Raw genomic sequence first — 10,616 nt, 5'->3', positions numbered from 1 at the left:
CCCTCTATGAGGTGGATTGATTCAGTGACTGGCGTAATTGGATGGGTGTGTCGGAGACAGTGTGATTGGCACAGCACAGAGTGGAGTTTAGGACTGTTGTACATAGGGTCGCTATGAGTCACAAGCGACTCGACAGACATAACAACAACAACAGCATTTGGTAAAGACCAGCAGACACAAAGGAAACCAAATATAGCACAAGATAAGCAACAATAAACTCAAATACATTGAATATATCGATGCTTTTTGAGGACTTTCGTTCATAGGGTGACTATTAACCTGTGCCACTGTCATTATCTCTGACTACTGAGTCCATTGCTCAAGACACCATGTCAATCTGTATCATTAGGGATTTTTCTTTCCTTTACTGACCCCTTCATCTTTCCATGTATGATGTCTCTTTCAAAGTAATACCCTCACCTAGCCAAGTGTATAAAGTACTAGAGACAAGCTTCACCATCTTTGTCTCCAAGGAACACTGTGGCTGCACATTTTCCCAGAAATAACTTTCTTTTGGCAGACTATGGGATGGATATTCAGTACTTTTATCCAAAATCACAAATCAAAGGCATTGATTCTTCTGTCATTCTTATTTATTATTTATCTCTCAGGTGCTTAACAGGTGATTGAGAAGCCCATGATCTGAGTCAGGCACACCTTTGTCTTCAAAGTGATATCATTGCTCTTCAGCATTTTTTAAAAATCCCTGCCAGCAGACTTATCCAATGCAATACGTCTCCTGATTTCTTGACTGCTAGTACCAAGGGTGTTGATTGTTGACCCAAGCCAAATCACTGACAGCTTCAATCTGCCCTCCATTTATTATAATGTTGATTTTGGTCCTATAGTGAGAATCTTTGTTTTCTTGATGTTAACATGTACGAGTTGAAACTAATTTGATAGCACCTATCAACAACAGCAATGTGTTACATATAAGAAATTATACGTTAGTTGTATAGGCTTGAGTTTTAGTTCTCACTTAACAAAATATACCTAAAATGAATATATCTTAAAATGTATATCAGTAATGCTGAATAATATTTAATTGTAAGTAACTGCTGAATAATATTTAATTGTAAGGATGTTGTGAGGTGCCATCCAGTCCGTTCTGACTCATAGCAACTGTGCAGTGAAATACTACATGGTCATGGTAAGGAACAGAGATAACTCATTATTTAATTTTTTCCACTTAACAATCATATGAAAATTATCAAATAAAAAATCAGAAAATAAGTGTCAAGGAAACTTAAAAACAAAACAACAAACCAAAACCAACAAAACTAGATTTAAGTTATTTTTTTCAAAGTCACTAACTTAATAGATTGCAGAGCTGGGATATTAACTCATGACTGTCAACCTCTAAATTTCAAGACATTTTTCATTTATCTGTGTAACTTCTTTCCTATTCTATACTGACCTAAATCTGTCTCAGTCTTTGCAATCTTATTTATTCCACCAACCATGGCTTAGAAACTTGAGTAATGAGAGGTTTACTGCTTTTGAATAAAACTAAATAAAGCGTTTTAAAAGAACCTCTTTAAATTGATATTGAGGAGAAAACAGAAGAGGTAGAGTTTAATGAGCCATTTGAAGGTCTGAGATACTTCATCTTGACTGAAAATCAAACTGTCACACACAGCTGAAAGAATGAGGAAGCTGTAGCTAACCAGAATTCAGTTTAAGTAGCAACAATATGCATAAAGATGTTTTTGAGGGGGGTAGGTTCCGTGTTTTGTTTTTCAGTCTAAGTTCTTATTGGTTCCCTTAATTGCTCCTGTTTTCTTTGATAGTACCTGACGATTTATTAAGGCAGAGAGAAACAGTGACACTTTATCATTAAACTTCCACTATAATTACATTTCCAGCACATGTTAAGGTTCTTGTCAGTCTTACAATTCAGCTCAGTAACACATTTGTTAATGTTATTAGAATATTAACAACTGTTAGATGCCAGGTACAGCAGTCTGTTTGTTCATTAAGCAATAAGAAACATTCAAGGATGTTCTGCTGAAGATACTGACAAGAGAGTAAAACCTTGGAGCGTAGATAGAGGCTTTTTATTGAGGCTGAATTTGGAATGACTACTCTCATCCTCTTCACCTCATCCTGCCCTGATTATGTAAAGTGGTTTGACTGTATAAAGCATGCCAAGTTGTGGTTGAAAAGAATGAGAATCCCGGAGCACTTGATTGTGCTCATATGGAACCTATATCTGGGCCAGGAGGCTATTGTGCCAACAGAGAAGGGAATCATTGCATGGTTTGGAATTGGGAAGGGAGTGTGCCAGGGTTGTATTCTCTCTCCAGATCTTTTCAATCTGCATGCTGAGCAAATTATTCGAGACTCTATGAGGAAGAGTATAGCATCAGGATTGGAAGGAGACTCATCAATTACCTGTGTCATGCAGATGACACAACCTTGCTTGCTGAAAGTGAGGAAGGCTTGAAACACTTATTACAGATCAAATAATGCAGCTTTTGATATGGATTACATCTCAATGTCAGGCAAATGAAAATTCTTACCACAGGACCTATATTTTAGCATCATGATGGATGGAGAGGAGATTGAAACTGCTAACAGCTTCATCTAGCTTGGATCCACAATTAACATCCTTAGTACCAGCAATCAGGAAATAAGAAAATGCACTGCACTGGACCTTTCCAAATTATTGAGGAATAGTGGTATCACTTGTAAGATAAAGGAGCATCTGATTTAGGCCATGATCTTTCCAATTACTAGTTACGCATCCAAGCACTAGAAAATGAATAAGGATGACAGATAATGAATTGATGTCTTTAAGCTGTGGTGTTGGAGAAGAGTGCTGAACATCCCATGAATGTCCAAAGGAACCAACAGATATGTCTTGGAGAGGGTGCAGCCGGAGTTCTCTTTGGCGGTTAGAATGATGAGGCTTTGCTTCACAAGCTTTGGGCATGTTGCTAGGAGAGGCTATTCGTTGGAGAAGGACATAATGCTAGGAAGAGTGGAGGGTCAGCGAAGGAGAGGAAGACCCTCAACCAGGTGGATTGAGATGGTGACTTCTGCAATGGGCTCTTGTGTGTTAAGAGGTAAGAGGATGATATAGGATAGAACAGGGTTCCGATCTTTTGTTCATAGGGTCTCTATTAGTAGTGCCCGACTCGTGGCACCTAACAACTTTCACCCTCTTCATCTCATCTTCCTCTTAGAGCTCCAGAGACATATACTAGGTTACTTCAGTTGCTCTTGGAAGTGTTCACCTGTAATAGGAAACTGGAGACATTTATTATTTGTGAAAAAGTAAAGGAACGTTAATGAAATGGAAGAAAAATAGGAAAAAGTTTCTGATGTAAGAGCAACACCAATCTATCACTCTGTAAGTCAGACAGAGCTCTCTTCCTGTCCTCACCTTTTCATAGACTGAATGATCATTCCATAACAAGTCCACCTTTCTTGATTGAACAACAATGTTTCTCCCTCCATTATTTTCCATTTAGTTTACATATAAGGTCTACCATTAAGATATAGTTTGGATAGAACAGAAAGAATTCTTAACTTAATCATGTATTGATGAAAATCTTGGCAATTATTTCTTAAAATGTGACTGTGAGTAGAATGGCTGAGCTGGCTGAGCTGGCTCATAATAGGACAGAAAACAACTGCTTCAGATTCTTCAAAGTAAAAGAATTTCAGTCAATAGTTTTATAAGTAAAATATTTTCAATTGTTTCCTATGTGTTTGAAAGCTAGAAACAATGAATGAAGATGGCCAAATAAGAATCAAGGTCTTTGAGGTTTGGTATTGGTAAGAGTACTGAATATCTCATCGATTGCCAAAAAAATAAACGTATGTGTCTTGGAGAAAGTGCAGTCAGGATCTTTCTTACAGGCAAGGATGGTGAAACTTCATCTTACATATTTTGAGCATGTTGTCAGATAGAACTAGTCACTGGAAAAAGACGTCATTCTAGGAAGGGTGAAGGGTCAGAACAAAAGAAGAAGATCTTCCACAAGATGGGGAGACATAATGGCTGTAGCGATGCTCCCACTTGGTGGTGATTATGATAATGACACAGGATAGGACAAAATTTCAGACTATTGCTCATAATCTGTATGTTGGTCATTGAGCCATAATTGACTTGATAGTACAGGGTGACAACACCAATAACTTATTAAATACTCCAGAGCAAAAAGACTTGATGAATTGATTTTTTAAATGAAAATGGTATTTTTCTATTAAATATTAATTAATAGTCATATTATAGTCCATAGGCTATATATCAGGTTTAAATATATCAACACAGGTGGAACTGTAGAAATGTTCAGGAAAGAACTAAAGCTAAAGGAAGTCAAAAGAAATTATTTGTAAGTTATGTAAAGTGTCATAACTTGGTAACATGGCTTTGAAAAGCAATAGTGTGCAATACCACTTGGCTAGAGTTTAAGTATTATTTAATTTTTATTTCCAAGCTTTTGCAAAATAGACTGACCAAAAAAAATACTGATAAACAACTGAATTCTGGATAACCTTATTTATTCTAACACACACACACACACACACATACACACACACGTATGTATGTGTGTGTGTATATATGTATTTTTGTGTATATATGTAATATTTTTGGAAGCAGGAGTATCATCTACTTTCTAAACAACATGCACTCTGGAAACTTTATGAACTGTGAGAATTGACTACAGTTCTGGAAAGTCTTCAGACCTTTTGTTCATAGGGTCACTGTGAATTGTACTTAACTTGATGGCAATCAATAACAACAACAACAACATAATATATAATAGACCCTATATTTGTTCTATAGTGATCCAGTAACTATTTGTAACACTTGTAGGAAGTTTTCTAAATTTTCTAAGTTAAAAAGAACAAGTATTTAAGTTGGCATTATTTTTATAATATATCCAGGAAATGATAAACTAATCCTTTTACTAGTTGTCCTCACATCACCTTCTCAGAGGAACACTTCTATTTTGATTTAGTTCAATGTATCTAGACCTTTCTTTGGCCTGATTTTACAATATAACCCTATCATTGTGCATAATTATTGAAATTGAGCTCAAAAGCACTTTCTAAAACATGGACGACAGTACAGTTTAAATTTGGAAAAACTCTCTCTTCCCTACCAGACTTCTCTTGCTGTCTTGTTTCTCATTTTCTTCAAGTTCATTCAAGAAGAGTTAAATGCTGATGAGTCAATTTGAATTCATAGTTACCCTCTATTAGGTTTCTGAGGCTACAAATCTTAGTGTTAAGAGACTTCCTTTCACAGTGACTGTTGAATTAGAACTTCTCACCTTTTGGTTTAATAGTCTGATGCATTACATACTATACCACCAGAGTTCAAGTACCACAGATTGTGAGGATGGTCATAGATTGTTTTTATCTGCCGTAGTGATGGTTGTGACCCTATGAAATTTGCCCTCTCCTGTTGTGTTCTCACCATCTCCAACACACTTGAGCTCATTGTTATAATCACCATATCAATCTATCTCCTTGAGGGTCTTCCTTTCTTACACTGACATTCTAAGATTAGGCAGAGGGGTGTTTGTGTGTTTGTTTGTTTGTTTGTTTGTTTTTCGGTGTTATTTTTTCCCTCTTGTACATAACATTGTTATGAGTTGGAGCCAACTCAACAGTACTCAACAGTACCTAAGAACAGCACCTAGGATTACTTCTTTGCTGAAATTCTAAATGACAAATTAGGCTCACAGTTGTAGTAGGGAATAAATCACATGATGATTGCCCTGTAATTTTTGTTTTATGCATCTATGTGGGTAAGTCAACATACTTGCCTATACTCTGTATCTCTTTTCTACATTGGAAAAGGTACATACAGAGCTTGGCCTGAATCTGAAGAGGGCAGTGATCCATCTTGAACTCTTCCTATAAAATCAGATATTTCTCATTCATTTTTATCCCAGCAGCTTGCTAAAAAGATCCCTTATTGTGTAATAAGTTATGTTTTAGACAACTAAATGTTGAACTGCTGTAGGTTTGTATTTTGAGTTTACCGACTGATCTATAGGAGAAAGTTGCAGTGGACTCTTCCTACAAAGATGTATAGCCTTGGAAACCCGATGGAGGGTTACTATGGCCAGCTTTTGCTTTTGTTTAACTTCCTAGAGTTAAGAACTTAAAGTTAGTAGTCTTTTCTTACCCATAAGGCAAAAGCACCAATCCAGATTTAATTGGCTATTATGGAAAGCTGAATAATTATGCTAATGTGATAGTGAATTTCTTATTTCTCTCTTTCTTCTGTCTGTAGCCCTTTCTAAAGTCTTGAAATGTTGGAAAAATAGAAAGTGTGAGAAGTTTGGAACTTTCTTGACTTGCCTGATGGTAAATTAGTATAGTGAAGGACCTAATCTTGATTCCATTATTTTGATAATTAAATCTTTTTCAGCGGACTAATAAATTTTCTTGTTCACTTGTAAATTTTTATCTAGAATATAGAACCACAGTTGTTTCTCAGATTTTACAATTGGTGATCTGTAAAAAGAGAGCTATTTCAAATACATGCTATTTGTATTTTCTTTTAAATTATGTATGTGTATCCCTCTTCCAAGTACATAGAAAGCATCTTGAAAACAAAAGCTTACATTACTCCTATTCTTTTGAGTAGGCACACAGTTAGTATTCAATAAATGTGTACTGAATAGACTCAATATGTGTTAATGTTAGTAGTCATAATGATCTCATTTTCTACACATAGTTTTAATTTCTCGCTACTTTTGACATTTTAGGAAAATAATATTGAGAGTTATTTATAGAGTTGATTTGAATCTTTCCATCTCCATTAAAAGTAAATGGACTAGATTATCAGTGCATGTACCTTAGAAATTAATATTACATTGTACTTAACAGAAAGATTGAAAACAGCAAAACACTGCTCTATCAAAAGATTGAAAACAGCAAAACACTGCTCTATCAGTTTATTTTGGAATAGATTATAGGTTGACTAGTTCTATATATTAATGATATCATTTGTATTGCTGAATGAATAATTAAGAAGTTAATAAAGAACTTTGTAACTACTTTATTCTGCTTGCAATTTTAGAGACTCTCAATTTGCAAAGAGAAACCTGCAGTGTATCTTGCTTGGCAATTTTTGTTTAAAGAACATAAAGAAGAGAGGCATAATCTTTCCCATTTCTGTATATTTTCCATATTCTTTGAGTTTCTATACTTCTCCATTGATGTTGTACAGTGGAAGAAAAGCTATTTCCTTTATTCTGGTGGATTTAGATGTTATCTGAACAAACGTGTTTATTTGTTGGTGAGTTGGCTTTGGCATAGATGCACTCAGACTCGTGTAAAACGGACAAAAGGTGGCCTTGTGCCATCTTTATAAATGTTGTTGTGCATGAATTAATTGTTGTAGTATTTATGTATTTTGAGATCCTTCTGACAAAGGAGATCATTTTCTAACACTCGACTGCACTACATTCTATTGTGAGTCAGAATGTTTTCATTGGTTAATTCTTAGAAGTATCAATTTCCCCCTTTAGTCTGTTTTACTCTGGAATGAAAGCTCTTCTGGCCCCTGGGAAGTGGTGATGATATTTGAAATTCTGGTGGCATAACTTCTAGCAACATGCAAGTTACCAGAATATGACAACCTGATGGAAGGGTAGTAGAGAAACTTGGTGGCTACATACAACATTAAAATGCTATTAGGAGCTTACCGTTGTGGAATTGTTTAAGAAAAACCAGTAATTAAAAAGAAATAAATAAAACTAGTTCTGTTCCAAGCCACAAATAACTCCTTCAAACAAGATTCATATGACAAAAAGATAAAGCATAATTAAATAATATTTGATTTGACAAATTGTAGTTTCCTAAAAAATTATGTCTTTTGAACACTGAAAATTGTGTATTTTGTATTCATCTCCTAAAATCAGAGCATACTACTCATTTCTTGAAAAGGGGGCACTAATGGTGCTTCAATGGAACAATCCTTTTTGTGTGAGAGAGACAGACTTGATCCTTGGCCTATTACCTCCAATACAACCACTATTAGTTGGTTAGTGAAAATTTCAGATGTAGAAGGACTAAGAAGAAAGATCTGATTATCTGATCTGGAAAACCAGCAAATGAAAATACTAAGGCTCACCAAGGTCTTCAATATGGGTCACCATAAGTGGGCAGCAAACAATAACTTCAGAAGACAGAGATTCTCAACCTTATTTTGGTATGTGAAATAGTTTCATGAAATAGTGGGTCTCTTATCATAGCACAGTAAAAAAAAAATTACTAATATTATTTCACCATGTTATGGCTTAAAAATTAAATCAAAAGATGAATTGCACTGGGTAAGTTTGTTGTCAAGGACCTCTCAAAAGTGCTAAAGAATAATGATGTCAGTCTAGGGATTAAAGGACACCTGATCCAGTCTATGTTCTTCATAATTAAAGAACAACATATAAATATTATTTTTCTATTTCCGTTCTCAAATAGCTTATATCTAGCACTAAGTAATTATAAAAAGTTTTGCTAAATCGGAGTGTGATGTCAATGTACATGACAAAATCTTACTTTACATTTAAGTTCCTGGTTCAATTAGGTTTGTAAGACAGTGACACTGGATTTTTTTTTAATTCTTTTATTATTATTATTAATTTCAATGAACATCTACAGAGATTTTGGAATTCCGTTCATTCATTGTTGCACTCTTCTCCCCACCCACCCCACCCCCACCCCCAATTCGCGTCTCCCCTTGACAAGCAAAGGACAAACTCCTTCACTGGTACACAATCCCCTCCCCGACCCCGCACATCCCCACCCCCACCCCAAGTATACTCTACTCTGCAACCCTCATTCCAGATTTTGATCAGTAAAATTACCACACAATTGCCCTAATGTGCTGCATGCTTATTAGTAGAGAAGGGTCTATTGACTAAGAATTTTTGTCATGTATATTGTCTTCTTAGCAGCTTTCCTTCTGCCACTTAATGTGGTCAGTGATTCAGGACATACTTAATGCCCTTAAACCAAATGCTCGTCAACTGACAAAAAAATTCCAGAATCAACTTTTCAGAAACTCTTAGAAAACTGAGGAAATCTATGACAACAAAGCTCTTACAGTTTTGAGGATTTCATATTCAGATTTTTCCCTTGGGTAGTTGTATTCTTATTTTAACAGATGACCAATGGAAAATAAGATATAATTTTTCTATACACAGAGACTGCCATTGAATCAGTTCATACTCATAGTGATCCTGTACAACAGAGTAGTATACCTGATAGAGTTTCCAAGGCTATAACTCTAAAAATTCAGTCTGTCTTTGCAAAATTGCGAGTGGATATGACCAACTGACATTTGGTTAGCAGATGAATTCTTTATCTACTCAGCCACTATGGCTTCTTAGAGATATATAGATAGGAGGAAAAGAAAAAAAAGGTAGATTAGGGAGGGGGATTTTCAGCAGGAAGGAATAAGAAATAAAATATCCTATGATATTTTGGGTGGTTCATAAAAATACTTCATGGTATTTAGTTGTATGAATGAAGCACCAGGACATGTAATGTAGCATTTGAAATTTACTATTTTGCTACCCTAAAGGAGTTACTCATTGTCTGTAACATGCCAAGAGTTTTATTTTATACTTGAAAAGATTTATATTCTTGTTGGTTTTTTTGGTGCCTTCGAGTTAGAACTGACCCATTGCCGCTGACCCTCCAGCAGATTTTTAGAGGAAATTAATTTCACAGGAGGAGATCACCCATGCTTCTCCCACAGAAAAATTGACAGCTGGTGGATCTGAACCATGTGCCTTAAAATTGCAATGCAGCTTTTAACCACTACAGTATATATAATATTTTATGTATCAAGTGCAATCTTGTAAATTCAGTAAAAAGAAATTATGGTTTCACCAATTGGTGGCTTTATACTGACTTTTTCAGCTAACTAAATATTTTTATTAGTTTGTGGTTTGTTTTGTTTTTGTTTGTTTTTTTCTTTATGCATGCTGTCTCTCTTAGTTATCTAGTGCAGCTATAATGGAGATACCACAAATAGATAGGTTTAAGAAACAAATTTATTCTTTCATAGCATAGAATGAAAGAAGGCCAAAACCAGAGCATCAGTTCTAGGGGGAATGCTGACTCTTTCTCTGTCAGTTATGGAGCAAAGTCTTCTTTCATTCAACATCTATAGACCAATGCCAGTGAGCTTCCTCAAGCAAGAGTCTAACCAATCAAGCAGAATTGAGAAGCCAGAAATGGACCCATCTATCTTCAGTCAGCTGATAATCAACAAGGAAATAAAACTTGTAAAATAGGGGACTGAAACCTCTTCAACAAATGGTGCTGGAAAACTGGACTGCTATCTGCAGAAAGCTGAAACAGTATCCACATCTCACACTATACACAAAAATCAATTCAAGGTGAATCAGAGACCTGGGAGTAAAGCCCAATATCATAAAGTTCTTAAGAGACAAACTGGGATTAAGCTTAGATGGCCTAGTCTATGGTATACAGAGACTGCCAAATAAAGCCAGAAATGCACAATCTGGAGAGAATAAAATTGATTAATGGGACCTTCTGAAGATTAGATCCCTGTGCACATCAAAAACTTTTCCAACAGAGTGAAAAGAAAACCTAGTGACTGGGGAAAAAAAATT

Source organism: Elephantulus edwardii, unplaced genomic scaffold (assembly GCF_000299155.1).
Source record: "Elephantulus edwardii isolate Elephantulus edwardi_28Jun2011 unplaced genomic scaffold, EleEdw1.0 scaffold00070, whole genome shotgun sequence".
Lineage (NCBI taxonomy): Eukaryota > Metazoa > Chordata > Mammalia > Macroscelidea > Macroscelididae > Elephantulus > Elephantulus edwardii.
Note: the sequence above shows the minus strand (reverse complement) of the source record.